Here is a 19,865-nt window from a genome sequence, read left to right as displayed (position 1 = left end):
CTATATGTGTTTTAGAAGTAAGTTGATTTTACAGCACAAATAAACTGCTGAACTACTTCCATCTTTGTGTATCCTGCAAAAGCCCACGTACTGGTGACAAAGGGGGAAAGTTGAGTTTTGCCTCATAAAACTGACACCGCTCCGTGAATAGCGTGGAGTAGAAGGGCATGTCAGCCACCACCCCCAAGTCTAGTATACCAGAGAAGGCTTTGCACTTCTGTGAAAATGGGGAATCAGCCCACCAAACTCACTGCCGACGAGCAGTGGCTAGAAAAGAAATGTCCAGGCACCGGACAAATCAGTGCTTGTAGATGGAGAAATCCTAAGAAAACAAAATGTCCCACTTGGGAAGGGAAATGCAGCCCCTCAGCACTAACACAACTGAAGGAAGCTCTTTTGAAAGAAATAGGAGAAACAAAACACTTAAAAAAGAAAGGAAAACGCACGCAAGAATTACAATGCTTCCAGGCCCGGAAAGAAGAAGCAGTTAGGCGAGATGAAAATAAAAATAAAAAACGAGAAAAAAGATAAACAGTCAGAAAAACAGAACTTAACTGTCAGTTTAGTAAAGCCAAAAGATGAGACACCGTGCAGTGCTCGCAATACTTTTACTAATCCACCGCCATATGCACCGCCACCACCCACTTCTGCAGCCACGGCTGCAGCACCACCCATTATACACTCACCCACAGGCCCGGCCCTAACCAATCTGGCGCCCTAGGCAAGATTTTAGGTGGCGCCCCCCTACATCAGCAGTGTAGTGTATGTACTCACAAGAAACCGAATAGCTTTGTCTTTGACCTTTTTCTTTTACTTAAAGAAAGCAAATTCACAATCAGAATAATTAACAAGATAAAAAAATATATGAATAAATAAATGAATACAAAAAATAAAAAATGAATATATGAAATACAATAAATTTTACATACATAAACACAATAAAACGTGTCAACAAGTTGGATAAAATAAATTAAAAATACAATATAAATAAGGCAACAGGAAGACCGCTTGATGCTGCTGCATCATGGCTGGGTTGTGCTGCTGATGCTGCATCACTGGTGGGTTGTGCTGCTGAAGTGGAGGCAGCAGCGGTAGATGTGGTAGATGGCCCAGGGGTGGGATTTAGAAACTTCAACAGTGCATCTGAAGAGAGGAGTATGTGACACCACTGAGTATTAAAGTCTAATAATAAAAACATATGATTCCAGGAATAAAATGAAATGATATAATATAAATGAAAAACCAAAGAGATATATGTATGATGTTAACTGATATGCAAATTAGATTAGATTCAATTTATTGTCATCATTACAGTGAAATGCTGAATAGCAGAATGCAAAGTAACAGTATAATATCATATGAGAATGTTATGTTATGATTATCTTTGACCGAATCACAGCAGTGCTCATATTAAAAAACAGCATTCCCTTTCATGTGATATTGCTTAATTAACATTAATGATGTGCACTTTAACAACTAGGCTTACAACTATAATATATACAGGGGTGAAAAAGTGACTATTACCTGCAGGGTAAACGTTAGCTAACCAGAAGGCAATAACAATGAAAACAAAAAACACCTGCTTAAAAGATGAATACAAATGAGGAATGGTGGGAAAGGTGCTGTACTTACCTAACGTTGCATTATTATTTTCCATAACGATTTAGCCCCCTCCACAATATTAACTGACGTTAAAACAGTTAACTAGCTATTTATTGATTAGCAATTAGCGAATCATGTAACATTAGCTTAATGCTAAAAATTTAGGTTACTATCACATTCAGACAAATAATTTCATGTAGGCTAACGTTACCTACCTCTGTCTTTTTCTCGTTTCTCCTCCTCTTCTTTTCTCTTTTTTCTTCCCTGGGCACCTGACAGTTTTGGCCGTTTTGACATCTTGTGTTGATTTTTTGATGTGGTGACGTCCAAAAGGAACCATGATACGGGAAGGGAGGGGGCGCACCATGCGGGGAGGGGGGGGGGGCGTAATGTTGTAACAAATAATATTTCTATTAAATAAGTTTTACTTTGCATTTTAATTAACGTGGGATTATTTTTTGTATTTAGAAATAATAGTACCAACTTTTTTTTTTTTCAACATCTGTGGCACTGGCGTGGCGCCCCCTGATGGACGGCGCCCTTAGCATTTGCCTATACGGCCTATGCCACGGGCCGGCCCTGCTCACCCATATCAGGAAGAACTACACTGTAAAAAAGATCCGTATATTTAACAGTGAAAGACAGTAAAAATACGACAGGAAAAACCTGTTAACTATAAAACAGTTTAAAACTGTTGATTTGATGTGAAATTGCCGTAAATAAAGAAATGTAGAAAAACCGTAATATGTACATTTTTTCTCTGAAAAAAATACATAAACCTACTGTAAATCACTCTTGCATAGTTTTTTTAACGGAAGAGTCCAATAAAGTTTAGAACAGGCAAACACAATTTTTTTTACATTTATTTATTGAAAAAAATACAGGTTTTAATTGCTGAATGTAAGCATGGTTGTGCTGGTAATGGATACATGCTGTAATATGACTTTGTGATTTTTGCATTAATTTCACATAATAATAATAATGGATTAGATAGCGGTTTTCAAGAAGCCCAAAGCACTTTACATTAAATCCATTCTTGATTCATAGCACCTTTAATACAGCATATTCATATAACAGGTACATATGTCCCAAGATCTTTATACTAGAAATGTATTAGGGCAATTTTTGGATGTAGTTTTTGTAAAGAATATGGGATGTAGCTGTTAAATCTACATTCTGTTGAACTCAATAAACCATGAGTTTAAAATGTAAAAGCTAACAACAACTTGAGAGACCTACAGCTAATGATAGACATATACTATATTATTGAGTGAATTCATATAATCCCAAAAGTGTTAAAACAATAATCTGTTGTCTGTTCTATTTATTCATAGTTAATTATCATATGAAGAAAAAAGATTTTAAAAGCACCTCCTCCCAAAACTAGGCGTTTTCCCCTGACGTTTAGAGCACAGTTTCACATCAAGGCGCCTGATTTCAAACGGGCCAATCAGCGCACTGCATCAGGCTCCACCGCAGATAACGTCTGTACAGCTCCACACAAGTTTTGCTTTGGACTATGGCAGCACGCTATCTTCATTTTCGTGGACTTGTTTCTCATTTTTTTAAATTTAACGTCTGCCACAGCTCGTCTTCAGTTACTACGGTAAGAAAATAATCCAACTTGGTTTATTTATCGACAGCATTGTGTTGCAGGCAGTGAAGGCGCAAATGATAAATTTACGTTAGCTTTAGCTCGTTTCTAGCATTAGCGTGAAAAGAGCCTTGCAAAACCAGCAGTGCGCGTTTTGAGACGTGTTTTGGAGATGGGTGTATTAATGGAAACGTCTAATTAGTATAGCTATGTTTGAATGCTTTGTCTAAATGCGGCCTGGATGTTCCCGCCTTGTTTGACATCCGGCTGAAGCTTTAAGTTAGCTAGCCTCGCAGCTGTGTCATATTGATTATGTATTTTTGCAGTATATGTGGAGAATTGGTTCAGTCCGTGAAAGCTTATGTTTTGCATTGCAGACCGCATCGTAATGAACCCCGGTGTATTTTTAAATGTGTTGAAGTAAGTTGTAAGCAGGTGTTTTCTGGATATGCTGCTTTAAAGTCTCACTTCTACCGCCACCACACTGGTACCGCAACTGTTTCTCAGAATGCTACCTTAATGGGTTTGAATTGCACTGTCTCACTTTGTGAATGCCAATGTGAGGGAACTAAAGCTTTGATTGCTCACTTACAGGAACCCATAGAAGAGGGACGGCATGTAACTTGTCCAGTGAGAGGATGCCAAAGTGAGTTCTGTGTAAAATCTACATTTACCTCCCATATGTCTAGAAAACACAAACGTTAGGAAAATGTGATTTGTGGTTTAAACAAAGATACTCAGAGAGTCCATCTACAAGTGCCACCATACAGGAAGGTGCCAGTGTGTCAGATATAGAAGACCCTGGTATGGATGGGTCTAATTTCAGTGACCTGTATCTCAGACATGTATATATGTTTTACATTAAACTACAGGGACAGCATCTTCTGCCAGCATCTACCATTCAAACCATTGTTGAAGAAATACAAAATATACATGAATTGGGACAGATGTATACATTGAATAGACTAAAGTCACTTCTAAAAGATATGTCAGTTTCAGATGAAGACATAAAAATCTGTGACACAGTAAAACAATCTGACTTGTTCTCAGCTTGTCACACATGGCCCCTGAGAACTGCTTATTCAAGAGTCCAGTGCTTTAAAGATGTGTTCAAGTATGTTGAACCCAGAAAAGTGTTTTTGGGCAGGGACGAGAACAGGATGGAGAGATTTGCCTATTGTGTTCCTCTGCTAAATATTTTGAAGGGTATGCTGGAATCAAGTTTTTGGCAAGGTCTCATATCAGTGAATCCTAATAATGTTTCAAGACCAGATGTTCTCAGGGACTGTTGTGATGGTAACGTGTTTGTGTCAAACAAATTTTTTCAGGAAAATCCACATTGACTCAAGCTGGTTCTATACCAGGATGCATTTGAAGTAGTGAACCCACTTGGTTCTGCCAAAAAGAAGCACAAGGTTTTGGCTGTGTACTTCTCTCTACTCAACATCCCACTAACACCCTTCATCATTGTTTGCGGTAAGCTGAAAGAGCAAAATTCAACTTTTTTTTTTTCTGTTGTAACTGCCATGTTCTTGTACTCTTGGCTTGTTTAGTTTCATGTTCTGTTGCTTCCTCACTAATACACTGGATAACACAACCATATAAGTTCAACTAGTAACATAACTCATCCTATGATCCATGTAACAAGTATCTCTGTATTTCTATATATGACTGACATTAAAGCTCTTGTTATTAAAGTTTTTAATTTGTTGTTGTTGTTGTTTTAATTCTCAGGTTCCTCCTGCTTCGCTGCTGAGACATTCATGTTGAGCATTGACAAGAAGACTGTCAACGACCGCATCACAACCTCACCTCTGCTATCTGCCTAATGTTTGGCAGTTACTACTGCTTTAACATACACTACCCTGTAGAACTACGATCAACACTGGAGTTCCTTCAACGGTAAAATTTATTTTATTATGGATTTATTTTTGTGCTTTTCAAACTTGACCATTTGATATCCCACCTCAGGTTGTTAATTTCCTCAATCTCTCTCGCCCTTTTTTCATGAAGGTGTTTCTTTTCCATAAATCCTGAGAGAGGCACCAAGGTTGAATCCAAGAAGAAAAAAGTGTTCTCAGTCAATCCCAGAGTCCTCACTCTCATCTCAGACATTGCTGACCATGAGTGGATCTAGTCCTACCCCTCTTGTTTGAGACAAAGTGATAAAGGTATGCTATGTTACATACTCTACAGATGTTCTGTTTTTGAAACAATTGTTACATTTCTGATTGTGAGTGGGAAGTTTAACAATGTGAAGTTTTACTAGACACAATTTGTAAAAGTACATGGTCTACTTTTGATTCACTGTTTTATATCTGAAAAATGTATCTGGTAAAAATGTGGTAAACCTGCGATTTTGTTTCTTGGATTTTAATTTTCCCAGTTTTAAAGATATTTGTATTCCAATAGTGTAAAAGTATGCTGCATGTACATTGCTGGCATTTTGTAGTTATCCAAAAATTTGCAGTTGAAGTTCTCAAAACAAGTGTAAAGTTTTTGTTTGTTACCTGATGCAGTTTTAAGATGTACATTTTCAGGTTTACTGCTCAGTTCTGTGTGCAAAATATGCGGGTGTAAACTTGTTCCTGTAATTTCTTCAATTCAGATTTTCTTTCAATTATAGAAAAAATGTTTAATTCTCTATATTTGTATTTGGATAATTTGAAAAGTCAAGATTCTACGTGTACTGACATTTATGTAGTGAGAACAGCACCAAAACACTTAAAGGTGTCTGAATTGTCTGCTAAAGGTAATGTGAAGTATAATGTGTGCTCAACTTACAGCACTGGTTTTGCACAGTTTGAACAGAACTTGTAAGAATTCTGTGATTCCTCACTGTTACTGTCATGGAGATAACTAGTAACTATTTGTGATTTGTTGAGTACAAATGTAAATGTTTGATGTTCAAAACATCAAAGATGTTAAATAAAATACTTTTTTGGAAATTTAAGGTGGACATTTTTGTGTTACATTTAGTAATTTGAATAAAATCATGGTTTGTGTATTAAGCTTACAGAGTAGAACACTTAAGAGCACTCTAGTCTAAAAACGGTTACAGAATAAAATTGTATTTTATTATTTTTTTGATAGTTAATTTTACAGGGAAAAAATGTTGTGTTTTCTGGCACAAACTTTATTTTATATGTTATTTTCATGTTAATTCTAGGGAAAACCATTATTTTTTCTTCAAGTTAAAACATTTTCTTCTACGGTAAAATATTGACCCTAGCACTGTTTTTAACCGTAAAATCAACAATAACAATACGTTGTTACCGTTAAAGAAGAAAATGTTTCACCCGTAATTTTACGGTAGATTTCTGGCAACCACAGCTGCCAGCGTTTTACCGTAAAATCTACAGTTTTTTTTTTACAGTGTAGGCCACACACACATCATCATCCTTATGCAAAAGCACAGAATATGCTGAATAAACTCACACTCAAAAATAACCCACAAGAAGAGATAGGTCGTGATCCCACTGGAACCGACATCTGGTTAGACACACTCGACCCGCCAGCCACTGGTATTTACCCAATGGTAGCAGTGGCAAACCCCAGATTTGGCCTGTTAGTATGGCCAGAAGGACAAGAAGAGCAAGATGAGTGCCCAACCATACATACTTTCCGTCCGTGGTCACAAATAGACAGACAAAATGTCCTGAAAGACGTTCCTCCACTGAATGAAGGTTTTATACCATGGAGGGACGCTGTAGAAATGATCAGAAGTCAATGGTATTTAAACGGTCATGAAATGCTTCAAGTAGTGCAAGATTTATTAGGATTAAAAATAGGAACAGTTAGAGGAGATTATACGCCGGGGGAGCAGCATACGCACCAGGAAGCACAGAACTAAACAATGCCCTAGCAAATTTATATGAGAGAATTAGAGTACGGTTGGCCCCAAGGGCTGACTATGGAAAAGTAGGAGAGGTGAAACAAAAAGCTGAAACAGCTTCTGATTTTCTGGACCGTCTGCGTCCAGTTTTTAGACAGCACTCAGGATTAAATTATGAAGAGGGTCCAGAGACCCCATATCAACAACAACTAAAGAATGCTTTTTTAAATGCCCTCCTACCACCAGTGAAATCGCATGTAGAAAAACACTGGGTGACTATGAACATAGGATCACTGCCCGACGCATTGCAATATGCAGAACATGCTTTCCATGTTATAAAAAAGAAAAATGAGAATGTAGGCACTTTCACAGTAGATCTAGAGACAGGATTTATTGCATTTTCGGGAGAACATAGAGGAAAGTTGCAAGGACGTAGGAGAGGAAATAGAGGAAGGGGCAGAGGAGCTTACAAAGGCAGAGGAAACAACCGACCAGAACGTTTCGACATGGAAAGAGACAACACCTGTTGGCAATGTGGAAAGACAGGACACTTTTCTAGAGACTGTAGAAAAGGAAAAGACAGAGGAGGTAGGAATGAAGATTGACTAGACAGAGAGCAAGGGAGTGAGGAAAAACAGGATGATACAGAAGTGTTCAACGTGTATGAACTAGTTACACTGTTAGGAGAGAGACCCATACTAGAAATTCATGTAAATGGCCAACCCATGACTATGTTATGCGACACAGGTGCATGCAAAACCGTGCTAAATCAAAAACCTAAAAACCTGAAATTTTCAAAAGACACCCTGACAGTTAAGTCTGCATCAAGTCACACTAGTGTAAAATCTCTAACAGAAGAGCTACTGCTAGTGCATAGAGAAAGTGGCAGGAGCTTTAAAAAACAAATGTATATATGCTCCATCCTGTCCAGTCAACCTCCTAGGGAGAGACAGCATGGAGAAATTAAAAATTGGTGTAGTGCCAGGAGCACAAGGCATGTACGCAGAATTGATGTTAAACTATGAAGAGGTAGAAGAAGAGGGACAGATTAATTATAGCAGTGAGGGAAAAGGAGTGCCCCACTACTATTGGACTCTAGACCTTCCACCATTAGAGCCTCTACAGAGACTGGTATTTGCCGCTAGATTCCCGACCACTTGCTTTTGATGAGTATCACAACACCCTAAGATTTAAACAAAGCTCAGGCCCAGATCCTTCATATGACACACAAATTCACAGATTAGGCCCACAGAAGCTTACATTGCAGCACCTCTATGTAACTAAAAGTGGCAATGCTGTGTGCTCAGTGATACAAACAGAAAAAGTACAGGAACTGAGTAGAATGCCAAAACTACATGTGTCTGTAGCACGAAATGAAAACAGACTGGAGGGAGTTAGGTCACGTTTTGACTCAGGTTGAAAGAGACAGATATGAAAAAACTGAAGAAACACATGAAGGATGGCTTCAGGGTCATAGAAAAGGATGCATGAGGTACACATTAGGGTGGGTACTTACGACACAGCCAGCAACTCATCTATCTGACTGTGCAGATACTCACATGTCTGACACCATTAATGAATGACACCTACTCTCACTAGAGCTGTTCCCAGAATTAAAACGGTTGCCCGAAAAGCTGTGGTCAATGGGTCCAACTGATGTTGGACTAATCAAAGGGGCAGACCCTGTGGTGGTAAAAACAACCACTACGTACAGACCAGTCAAACCATAGTATCCCCTGACAACAGAAGCAAAAGCAGGGATTAAACCGGTAATTTCAGACATGGAGACAGCAGGCATTCTAGTAAAAAAGGACAAAGTAACTTGCAACACGCCTATTTTCCCAGTAAAAAAGGCAAGCATGGGAAAATACCGTTTAGTGCATGATCTCAGAGCCATAAATGAAGTAACGGAGCAAATCCCTCCCGTAGTGGCAAACCCACACTCAATTTTGAATCAATTGACACCTAAAAAACAGTGGTTTTCAGTCATAGACCTGTCAAATGTATTCTTTTCCATGCCATTACATCCAGAGTCACAACACCTTTTTGGATTCACATTTAACGGCCAAAAATATACGTACACGAGACTCCCTCAAGGCTTCCAAAACAGCCCAACCTTGTACGCAGAGTCATTAAAGAAATCTATGTCACTATGCACATTGCCTGCACCAGGGCAATACCTCTTGTACGTGGACGACATTCTAATTACAGGCAACACACAGAATGACTGCAAAGCCAACTCTGACAGTATTACATCATCTAGCCAAGGACACAAGGTGTCACAACACAAACTCCAGTTGTGGAGTCCTAAAGTTACGTACTTAGGACACACACTCACAGGAGAGGGAAAGAAACTGTTAGACAGTAGAAAGCTAGCAGTACAGCATGCCCCAAAACCACTCACAAAACAACAAATGATGAATTTTCTAGGACTCTGCAATTTCTGCAGAACCTGGATACCAGAATATGCGTCAACAGTCCAACCCCTGCAAGATATAATCTATGGCTGAACAGGGGAATGATTACATCTACTGGACACCCAGTACAACATGGAAATCTTCTGAAGACACTATTAGAAGTACTAATATTGCCAAAACAGTTAGCATTATGTAAATGTGCTGCACATCAGAAAGATAAATCAGAAATAACTAAAGGCAATAACTTTGCAGATCAAGCAGCTAAATTAGCCGCACAACAAACTGTAGACACATTAATGTCTGCATCCACTATGCAAATACCACTTGACGTACATAAGGATGAACAGAAAGCAGCACCAACCACAGAACAGAAGAAATGGTTAAAGTGTGGAGCACTTCTAGAAGATGAGCTAATGACTTGTGAGGGAAAACCAATACTTCCTAAGTCCCTACACAGAACAGCAGCATTAGTGACCCAAGGGGGTAACCCATGTGTCATCAGGAGATGATACAGATCATTAATGCACACTTTTACACTCTAAATTTTGAAACTTCAGCAAAATAATTTGTGAGAACATGCATGATCTGTCAAAAACACAATTCACAAGGCAATGTGAGGACAAAAAGAGGACATTTGCCCACACCACCTCATCCATTTCACACCATTCATATGGACTTTATTGAATTAAGTGAAAGTGAAGGCTCAAAATACGCTCTAGTGATTATAGACTAGGGCTGCCACGATTCGTCGACTAGTCACGATTACGTCGACTATCAAAATCATCGACGCCTAATTTAATAGTCGACGCATCGTTTAAATGCCATAAAATCCTGAAAGGTGCAGGAATAACAGTAGGATTTAAGAGTGTAATAACGGACTGAAACAGAAGATGGCGGAAATGCACCTACAAGGATACCGTTAAACGCCAAAGATGAAGAAGAAGAAGAAGCAGCAGTCTCCGTTATCCGTTATTATCCGCTACTCGGCAACGGAACTCGAAAGTCTGGGAGCATTTTGACCAAACAAAAGAAAAGAAGGTCCAATGCAACATCTGCAAAATGGAACTTGCCTTCCATGGCAGTACAACGGCGATGCACGAGCATCTAAAAAGGAAGCACGTCGTGGCATCCGATGATGAAGTGGTACAGTCGTCTCGGTAAGCTAATTGGCTAGTTAGCTGCTAACATTATTGTAAACAGCAAGCTGCTAATTATTTGTGCTGCATTTGTGACTGTCAGCGTTAATCTCGTTAGTATGATGTTGACGCCATAACCCCATTAACCCTTTACAGCCGATCGGAGCGGGCACGCTCTGTTTTGCGTAACTATTTTTAAATCCCGGTAGCTCTGCAACCACATAAGCTAGCGCAATCATTTTTTTTGCATATGAAACTGGAGGAGTTGTACTTACATCTTATGCCATCAGCTTGTCCTAGGTCACAGTTTCCTTCCACATATAGCTTTGCAAAAACTGCATAAAAATCACTTGCAGCAACAAAAACATGATATTCCAGAAACACGCTTCGCCGATCCGATCAGCTGTTTGTAACACTTCCTAGTCCATCAGCGCAAACTATCACATGACCGCATGACCTGCCCGAAACCGGAAGTGACGTCATTTTGCGGAAATGTAGTTTTTTACGATCGGGGCCTTATGAGCCTATACTTGTGTTTTAAAAAGTTATGTTTGAGTTTATGACTTTCTGTGTCGTTTCTGGGATGCTTAGGACTCATATTGCACTGCTGGAAATAGTTTATTTTGATGCATATGCTGTTATTTTGCAAATTTGCACTATAATATTTATTTTCGTTTTTCCTGCAGTATATAAAAATTGGTGTATTTCAAAAATAAAACTATGAAGACACTCAAAATAAATTTCCTGTGGTGGGAAACTATTTTGTGCAACTTTTTTGTATTTACAGTTTTGAGGGATGAGCCTCTTAAATTTCTCTAACTAGAAATATATGTTAAAAAAACAAAAACGATTTTCAATTTTTTTGTAGTTTATTGCACTTTTTTGCAATTTATATAATTACTATGCACCTAATGCAGAAATATTATTAAAGTTTGGGCTATAATGGTTGTATTGATGTATAGCAACTTGAAATGCTCCCAAAAATGGCTCCACAGCATGTAAAAATATAATATAAGCTCTGGCGGACTTGGTTCTATGGTAGGTCTTAAAGGGTTAACGCGGCAAATCCCCGTTAGTCAGTGCCGTGCAGCCCTCGCACCGCATTATCGCGCTAACAGGGATTTGCCGCATTAACATCGTATTGACAAGATTAACGCTGAGAGCACTACTTATTATTGCTTATATTAATAGCTGTTAACATCACAGGACTGCTAAAAAAATATGTTCGTCTTCAATGGACGACTTTGTCACCAAGCCAACAACATGTACACCTCGGCAAGCAGATGTCCTGACTGAATCAATCTTGAACATGTTGGTGATGGACATGAGACCCCTGTCTATGGTTGATGATCAAGGTTTCAAAGAGATGATCAAGCAGTTCAACCCAGATTACCATGATAACTACCTACCAGGCCGATCCCACTTCACCAAATTGATGGAAAAGAAATATGATGCTACCTTTGAGAAGGTTGGTCTCTCTTTCTCTCCACTCTCTCACACCACAAACACAAAATAGCAATTTGTATTAGAATTTAATACATTTCATGATGAAATAATATTAAGAGCTTGCTGACTGAGCAACCAATAAATTAATCTTGGTTAAAGCATGTAATGGAAAGGTGTTGTTTTTTGTTTTTTTCTGTTTTTTACTGATATGTTGAATGTTTATTGTTTAACATACGTAACTGTATTTGATGTAACTGAATTATTCAATTGGTAAATTCAAATCTTAATGCATAAACTGACAAGCATTATTAATAATGAAAAAATATACTGTAATATATTTCCCTAATACTTACTATTGTTCCAAATCATCTCATATCTTTAGGTAAAGCAGACCCTTGGTGGTGTCAAAGGTTTCTTCACCCTGACTGCTGATGTCTGGACCAGTCGTGCAACAGAGGCCTACCTTGGTGTGTCTTGCCATTTCCTGAGTGAAGATTGGAAGATGAAGAGCTTCATTCTTGATACCATGCCTCTTGAGGAGAGGCATACTGGTGCCAATATAGTGACATGGATGGAAGAGGTCCTAACAAAGTTTGACATCTTGCCTGCCAAAATAAAAGCAGTAGTACATGACAATGGTTCCAATATGGTGGCAGCAATGCGACTGCTTGAAGAAAAACATGGATGGGCCTCTATCCGCTGTGCTGGACACACTCCAGCTCATAGTCAATACTGCTCTCAAAGAAACCACCATCAGCAGAGCACTAGGTGCTGCTAGGCAGCTAGTGGAGCACTTTAAGAGAAGCGAGCTGGCTAGTACAAGACTAAAAATTAAACAGGAGCAAATGAATGGGAAGAAAAATACACTGATCCAAGATGTCAGTACAAGATGGAATAGTACATTCCACATGATAGAAAGACTCCTCGAACAGCGCTGGCCTCTCACTGCCACTCTTTCAGATCCCGAGGTAACGCCAAGGGGGAGACACTACTTCGACTTGAAGCCAGAGCAGTGGGTGCTGCTTGAAGAACTGAAGCAAGGTTTGGCACCTTTTGAGACTGCTACTGTTTACCTTAGTGGACAGCAGTACACAACGGTGTTCATTGCCAGTGCAGAAAAAGGCATAACACAGAGATGGGGGGAGTATATGTACTTTCTCAGCAGACAAAGAAAACCCTGTTATTCTCGCAGCTGCCTTGGACCCCAGATACAGAAAGTTGAAGTTTTTGGCTCCTGAAGATGTCATCAGAGTGCAGGGGACTGTTGAAGTGCTTGCTGTCAAAGAAGCAAATGCTGGGACACATGAGCATGCAAAAGTGCAGACAGCCAGTGGTTCGGGTAGAACTGAAAAGACTGCTCTGGACAACCTCCTTGAGTCTGACACAGACAGTCAGGGTGACAATGAGGAAGAAGCATCTAAGGAGGACCAAGATGTCCAAGTTGTGAGAAGTGAAGTTCAGCTGTACTTTAAAGAAGCCACAGTTTCTAAAAAGGATGATCCTCTTAAATGGTGGAGCGAAAATGAGGGACGTTTCCCCACACTATCAAAGCTAGCTAAATCTTTTCTGTGCATTCCTGCAACCTCCACCCCATCGGAGCGGATCTTCTCCACAGCAGGGAACATCTGCTCTCAAAAGAGAGCAAGCCTTTCTGCAGAACATGTAGAAAAGCTAACTTTCCTGGCTATGAACAATAATCTCGTGTAGATTGCTATACTGACTATATAGTCCCAAAGTTCAATATAGTTGTGAGGACTGAGCACAAAATGCTATTTTGTTATATTTGTTTTCGGGTGGCTTCAAACTTGAAATTCCATTAAAAGCTTAATAAACTATCATCTTGTCTTTATTTTTAGTTTCACATACCTTAAACACTTAAAGCTGTAAGCTAATGATAGTTATATAAGAGCAGGTGCATGCTGCTGCAATAATCTGTACGTTTTACGTCCAATGGATGCATGATCTGATTAGTCGACTAATCGCAAGAATAATCGGTGACTAGTCGACTATCAAAATAATCGTTTGTGGCAGCCCTATTATAGACGTATTCTCAAAATGGCCAGAGATTTATCCAGTGAAGAAAGCAGATGCAATCTCAGTTGCAAAATGCCTACGTAATCATTTCATCCCAACATATGGCATCCCTACTCTGATAAGATCAGATAACGGGACACATTTTGTCAATGATATGATCAGCAAAGTCTCTGAAGCACTAGGATTCAGCATAAGAAACCATTGTGCTTATCACCCACAAAGTGCAGGGTTAGTGGAGAGAACTAACGGCACCATAAAACAGAGACTCAGAAAATACATGGAAGAAACAGGAAGACCTTGGCCTGAATGCATAGGCCTAGTAAAAATCTGGATGAGATTAACACAAGGCTCTCAAAAACTTACACCATTTGAGGTCGTTCATGGTAGACCTTTTCCACTACCAGTAACAAGTGAACCCTTAGACAAATCTGTCTCTGTCTCTGGCAGAATGGATGGCAAAAGTATTAGAAAATAAGGATATTGTTTTGAACAATAAACTGCCGTACGACTCTTCTCCAGTCTCTTGCAGGTTGAAACCAGGCGATTGGGTCCTAATACGGGTACTCCAGAGAAAAAATTGGATTTCGCTTTGTTGGGAGGGCCCATACCAAGTGTTGTTGACCACACCCACAGCTTGTAAAATAGCAGAGAGACCATCTTGGATTCATCAGAGCCACTGCAAGAAAGTAGAGCTTGAAGCCCAGACCACCAGAGATTCACAAGTGTAAGGGGTGTTTCACCAGGTGTCAGTGGGTCCAGTGGTGAGGGAGGAGTGCTGATTGAGCTCAGCTCGCACTCTAATTCTCTCCAGTCACTGACCAACTTTAGGCTCACTGATACATTTGGGTGTGGCCAACCTCAAGCATGAAGTGTTCTCAGGTGATGACTGGCGTCTTACTACTGGCAACGGCTCTATTCATCAGACTATCTGACCTGGAAGACGGCAGAAACCCATACACGAGCCGAGCTAAGAGATGGACACATGACAACTCACATCTACTGGACATGACACAAGACCACATCCATCTTTGGATGAACAATGCCTGATACAGATAAAGACTGTTACGTCTGCTCGCACATGCCGAGCACATCAGTACAAACAACCATATATGGGAAACACACTGGAACATATGCACCAATTCTGATCTCTCACCACACCTTCAGAATGACTTGTGTAAAGTGCACAACAACAACATCCTCATCCAGGAAGAAGCGCTCAACTTTAACAGATTCTAAGGAGACTGTTGATCGGCGTTGGAGTTTCCTTGGTTTTATTTAGCTTTTTCTTTACTTGTGTCATTCCTTGTTTTAACGCTGTAATTTCACAGATGATAAGTTTATCACTCACAGCATATGCAGATGTACCACAAACCGATGAAGATCATGAAGACTTCTTTTCCTATTTGTAAGATGAAGATGAAGTGCAACCAATTATGTAGTTACTTACTAATGACTTGTACATTTCATTTTTCTGTTCAACACGAGAGAATGTCAAAGGAAAATTGTTTTTATATAATGTGATCAGCTTCATGAAATGTGCTTTTTATTGATCACTAAACAATCTACATGTCTACGTGACTTTTCACCTAATAACTTTTGTGATGAACTTATTCAGCTACTAACCGCTTCCTGTCTTCCCTATTCCCTATTTGTTAGATGAAGATGAAGTGTAACTAATGATGTAGTAACTGAAAATGTGAAAGACAAGTAGTTACTTACTGATAACATGTACATTTCATTTTCTGATCTACAGGAGGGAATGTCAGAAGAAAATTGTATATAGTGTGATCAGCTTCATGAAATGTGTTCTTTTATTGATCACTAAGCAAATGTCTACGTGACTTTTGACATGAACTCTTGTGTGATAAACAACTAACAGCTTCCTCTTTCTGTAAGGACATGCAGACTTAGAAAAGGGGAACCTCAGCTCTGAGTTCTTAGAATAACTTTGTTACCTTTGTACACACACACACAGACAAAAGCTTGTATAAATAAAGAATGCAGACAGTGATACAGCGCGAGTCTGGAGTACGAGCGCTCTATGACTGTCCTCGCGAGTAAAGACAACTGCAGTGTTTGTGTTTTCTAACTCAGGTGTCTCAGCTGAAGAATCGTGGGGTGATTCTAAGAAATCCCCTGTCAGACATACACACACAATTATGGGCACGCTAAGGTTTGTCACATGGAATGTAAATGGAGCTGGCAACAGAGAAAAAAGGTTAAAGATATTTAACCAGCTTAAAAAACTACAGGCAGCTGTTGTTTTATTACAAGAAACTCACAGGCCTGTCACACGTTTAAACAAACTTAAAACACCTGAGTTTCCTAATGTGTTTGCAGCCTGTAATTATTTTAGACAAAGGGGAGTAACAATTTTAATACATAAAAATGTTAGATTTACTGTACTCGATACAGTTATAGATCCAGTGGGTAGATTCCTTATTATCAAATTATCAATATTTAACAAAAAGCTATGTATTATGTATATATGGTCCAAATGTTGATGAACCCTCATTCTTCCACTGTCATGGTCGCAGTGGCAGACCGTGTGGAGAGTGTGTTGAGGACCCAGGTGCGAACACAAGTGAGGATACGGGAGTGCACTTAAACAAAAGCGAGCCTTTTATTGTGGCTGATGATCAGGAAAGAAACAAACAAGAATGAGGGCAGCACAAGAGCAGTAACTAAACAAACCTAAACTGGGAACAAACTATGCTATGGCTGGGGATACCAAAGACTGGGCATGGAAACACGGAGGGTGGGAACACAGACGACGCGACACAGACTACATGAAACACAGAGACTAAATACACAAGAGGGATGATCAGGGGAAGTGGCCACACATGGGAGCACAGCTGACACAGATAAACATAACAAGACATGGCAGGAGTAAATAACACTGACGGGAGACTGTCAAAGTAAAACAGGAAGTACACAGAGGTGCAGAAAGGAGGAGAGAGAGAGCACGGGCATAGTGGGCTGGGGAAACATGGAATGAAACACAGGGAGGGGAGACGAGGGCTCACAGATACATAGAGGGGCACACAGGGGATAAAAGTCACAAGGGGAAATCAAATAAGGAGCAATACACAAAAAGACATGAATACTAGGACTGCTGGGCCAACATGGCCCAGGATCGTGACATCACCCCCCCCCCCCCCCCCCAAGGACTGGCCCCTGACAGCCCAAACCCGAGAACCAAAACACAAGACAAACAGAGAACAACCCACCCAGGGCGGGAGGCGGGGGACCCGGACGGAGGGAACGAAACCAAACAAAAGACGAGGAGCATGAACCAAAACTGAGTCCACAAGTCCACTGAGTCCACAGTCCTGTCGCCCCCGGTCAACCCCGGGGGCGACAGGACAAAAGTTCACAATTCAGCTGTTCCGGGGCCGGCCACGTGAAAAAGCGGCAGTGGCGGCAGAACAGGTCTGGAGGCCGGCCGCGTGGAAGACGGCGGCGGCCACAGAGCGGGTCCGGAGGCCGGCCGCGTGGAAGACGGCGGAGGCCACAGAGCGGGTCCGGAGGCCGGCCGCGTGGAAGGCAACGGCGGCACTGACGTAGAGACAGGTCAGGGGGCCGACCGTGCGGAAGGCAATGGCGGCGACTCAGGCGAAGGCGGTCTGGGGGCCGACCACGACGGCGATGACGTCCGGCTAGAGGCCCAGAAACTGGCCGACGATGCCGAGGTGCTGGATGTATTTTGGACGGGGGTGTAACAATCGCTGGACCAGGCGTGGAGGACGAAGGCTCGGAGGCCGGACCAGGCGACGCAGAAGTAGATGGTGGCTGGACGGGCTCCCCAGGCCCTCCAGCTGACGTGGCTTGAGGCCGAACGGGCCCCTCGGACCCTCCAGCGGAGACAGGAGGCTGGACGGGCCCCTCGGACCCTCCAGCTGACGTGGCGTGAGGCTGGACGGGCCCCTCGGACCCCCCAGCGGAGACAGGAGGCTGGACAGGCCCCTCGGACCCCCCGGACCCTCCAGCTGACGTGGCGTGAAGTGGTGTGGCTGCTGCAGGGTGCCGGAGTGGCACACCCAGGCATTCAGCTACGGATGCAGGATGAGCAGTTATGGAGACCCCTGGCAAAACAGAGAGCTGAACAGGGGGCTGAGCCGTTACTCTGGCAGAAGAAAGATGCCGCTGACTCTCTGGGGAATTTAATGTAACATCACACGGTTCATTTCCCACCAGATCGCCCCTGAAAACATTATTCATTTGGTCACCGTCTGGTTCAGAACCCACAACAGAAATGTCCATGGCAGTCTGAGAAGAAGTGGTGTCGCAGCCAAGTACTAGGTGTGTGTTCTGTTGAAATCTCCCAATTCTTTGAATCTTTGGGCTGAAGGAAGGACAATACTCGGTGTATTTATGCTCAATCAACAATCATTTATTTCCATACAATTCAACACTTAAGAGCATAAGAACCATCATGATGGGGAGACATACCTGAAGAGGGTCACAGCAAGTCTCAGAATGGTGACGGGTTGCTCAGCTTTTTATAGTCTCTAGTGGCCCCCATCTAGTCGTAAAAGCCAAAACATCACATTCTTTCTCTGTTACAGCGCCTAAGTTATGACCTTGGCAGTTGTTTCTCTGCTTTCTGTAAGGTGGGGGTATGGAATGTGGTCTGTCTATCTCCCCTGTCTTAGACACAGAGTCTCCTGCTTACAATCTTCTCTTCATGATTCAACAATTAAGCATGTAACACATTCACAGCAGATCAAGGATACAGAGTGATGCACACTTGTCTAATAAACTAATAAGTGAATATGTTCTTTTAACTCAAAAGTATAACGAGAACTAAACTACATACAGCTCACACACTCTATATTAAAGGGTATAATATGATCTACAGCAGTATTCTAATTCAACTACTTTGATTACATATATAAGGTAACATATAATAACAGAATAATCTAATAATTCCCCCTTTTGATCTCTTAAAAGAGATCACTTATAACATGCACTCCAGGGTCGCAAGGTCCAGTTCTTCTTGGTCCTGAGGCCCTCTGTCCCCCTTTAACGGGTGGACCATATGTGGGATGACCTCTGTGCTCACGCAGTTCAGATGCAAGCAAAGTTAGATTTACAACCATAACAGCAGTTACAGATGACACTCCCATCACTCCCCAATTCTCCCACAGCTTTATTTTGGTGCTCCAGTTTTCCACCCCCTTTCCAATGCCCCCTTATACCTTTCAAATGTACTTAGACTAGAACCTCTGTCTAAGGAGCTTTTAACCTTTATTTTTATTGCTGCAGCTACCAGTGTCTTCCAGTTGGGTGATTCTCAGCTTCTTTCTTCGACCTCCGGGGTTAGACCACCCTTTAGTCATTGCACAGTTCTGGGGATTATTCTGCCCCGATTTCAAACAAGGATCTGTGTGTTTTTGGGATCACCGCCGTGTCCCCCTTTTTGCCAAGAGCCTCTCGAACCTCGTTGGTCTGGTGTTCCTGGTTTTCGCCAACCCCTTCATGGTTATTGCTGTGTTTGTGGGATCCATGTTCTCCAGGAGCCCAAACGCCATGACACTTGACCCCAGTTGCTGTCTCGGCAGTCCCTACATCTGTCTCTGCTGTGAAGGGTCCTCACATCTCCGTGTCCCCGTCTGGTGTCTGTTCCTTTCTCTGCAAGAGACAGAAAACCAAAACACCTCTCTCCCTAGCCTTGATAATCTAATCTTGTTATCCATTGTTGTTCTAATGATTCAAATTTGGTTTAAAATATTATGTTCAGGACCTATTCTAATCATAATCTATGTGTGTGTAAAAGAAATCAGAAATTAATGAACCAT

The 19,865-nt window shown here is 41.2% G+C and overlaps 2 long non-coding RNA genes and 1 pseudogene across 2 annotated transcripts; 2 read left to right on the top strand and 1 right to left on the bottom strand.

Annotated features, from left to right (window-relative positions):
* Window positions 1-789: 789 nt before the first annotated feature.
* On the bottom strand, window positions 790-1,957 carry LOC145426047 (uncharacterized). Its single transcript, XR_013906820.1, has 2 exons — window positions 1,818-1,957; window positions 790-1,143 (listed from the first exon to the last, which is right to left on the bottom strand). It is a non-coding gene; the product is annotated as an uncharacterized LOC145426047 (long non-coding RNA).
* Window positions 1,958-3,067: 1,110 nt separating this feature from the next.
* On the top strand, window positions 3,068-5,098 carry LOC145426046 (uncharacterized). Its single transcript, XR_013906819.1, has 4 exons — window positions 3,068-3,208; window positions 3,791-3,842; window positions 4,525-4,672; window positions 4,931-5,098. It is a non-coding gene; the product is annotated as an uncharacterized LOC145426046 (long non-coding RNA).
* Window positions 5,099-11,818: 6,720 nt separating this feature from the next.
* LOC145426045 (E3 SUMO-protein ligase ZBED1-like) lies at window positions 11,819-13,823 on the top strand (annotated as a pseudogene).
* Window positions 13,824-19,865: the final 6,042 nt, after the last annotated feature.

The sequence above is a fragment of the Astatotilapia calliptera genome, chromosome 3, assembly GCF_964374335.1.
Source record: "Astatotilapia calliptera chromosome 3, fAstCal68.1, whole genome shotgun sequence".
NCBI classification, from domain to species: Eukaryota; Metazoa; Chordata; class Actinopteri; order Cichliformes; family Cichlidae; genus Astatotilapia; species Astatotilapia calliptera.
This window is presented reverse-complemented; position numbering and strand designations above follow the sequence as displayed.